The sequence below is a fragment of the Piliocolobus tephrosceles genome, unplaced genomic scaffold (genome assembly GCF_002776525.5).
Source record: "Piliocolobus tephrosceles isolate RC106 unplaced genomic scaffold, ASM277652v3 unscaffolded_33480, whole genome shotgun sequence".
Taxonomy (NCBI): Eukaryota; Metazoa; Chordata; class Mammalia; order Primates; family Cercopithecidae; genus Piliocolobus; species Piliocolobus tephrosceles.
Genome location: NW_022317066.1, coordinates 1 through 1149, shown reverse-complemented (window position 1 = coordinate 1149; position 1149 = coordinate 1). Strand labels below are relative to the sequence as shown.

The window sequence follows — 1149 nt, the reverse complement described above, 5'->3', positions numbered from 1 at the left end:
AGTCACACTGCTCCTGGGAAGGTGGGGGGCAGCTGTTCTGCAGTTAGCGCTGTTCTTTACCTCCTGTTACCAACTGCCTGAGTTCATTTGTGTTTAATGTTCCCTAACCTACCAAATGTGATTAGTGACTTTTTCTTTGAAAGTGGAGTGGAGGAATCCTTGCGCCTTGTGCAGCATTCTACTGCCATTATGGAACAGTGCAGCTATGGATGTGCATCAGCGGGGGATGGGGAGAGGCTAGGGCAGTACATGTGAATGGAGAGGTAGCCCCACCAGTGTGTTTTCTGAAATACAGTCCCGCAGAGGGCAATCTTGGGAAATGACTGCTCTCACATGCTCTTCCTGACCCTACCCCTCCAGCATCTCCCTGCTATCCAAGGGTTGGGATTTTTAAAAAGAAAAACAAATTTTTAAAAAACCAAGTGAATCTTTTGCCATCTTGTAAGAGTGAAAAGCCCCCCACCAAGTCTGGATGAACATTCATGCCTGGGCTTGAGGGCTTGGGAAAAAGACGGGGCTTGGCCCCACAGTGCAGGCAGGCCCAGTGATCCTATGAGAGGGGCCAGGAGGTGGGAGTTCGCCTGTGGGCAGGAGGTCAAGTATGTGGTATTATATGACTGCTGCTTGATGAACCAAGGGAGAGGGCACCCAGAACAAGAGAACAACAGTATTTAATTGTAAAATCTCCACCCCTGAGGATATGTTTTCAGGTCTGGGTGACTAGTAAGACTGGGAAACAAGGGAGGGAATGACGGCCCTGTGCTTCCTCTGCCCGCTGCCTCTGTGGATGTGTGGACCGCTGGCTTCAGTCCTGCTTTTCTTTCTGATGGCTCTTGTTGTTTATGCTATGTATTTTTGCAGGAGGCCTGAGGCGGGCTGGGGTCACTCTTTCTTCTCCTATGACTGGGCTTCACTCTCCTCCCCAATCTCTGTAGGGGCTTCGCTGTCCCTGGGGTAAGAATAATAATGCCAAGGTTTTGATTCTTGAAAGGAGCAGTTAACCTTCTCACCCCCTCCTCATTTTAGTTGGGAACTGTGAGGGCCCGTCATTTACCCAGGGTCCCTGCTGAGGATCTCCTCCTCATTAGATGACTTCCTGTGCAGCTTCTCTACCTGGTTATTTACTCTTGGGGCACTGAGAGGTTTGTA

At 50.0% G+C, this 1149-nt stretch overlaps 1 long non-coding RNA gene across 1 annotated transcript; it reads right to left on the bottom strand.

The window, feature by feature from the left end:
- Positions 1-653: 653 nt before the first annotated feature.
- Positions 654-1149, bottom strand: LOC113222684. The gene is made up of 2 exons (XR_003308502.1): positions 1055-1149; positions 654-949 (listed from the first exon to the last, which is right to left on the bottom strand). It is a non-coding gene; the product is annotated as an uncharacterized LOC113222684 (long non-coding RNA).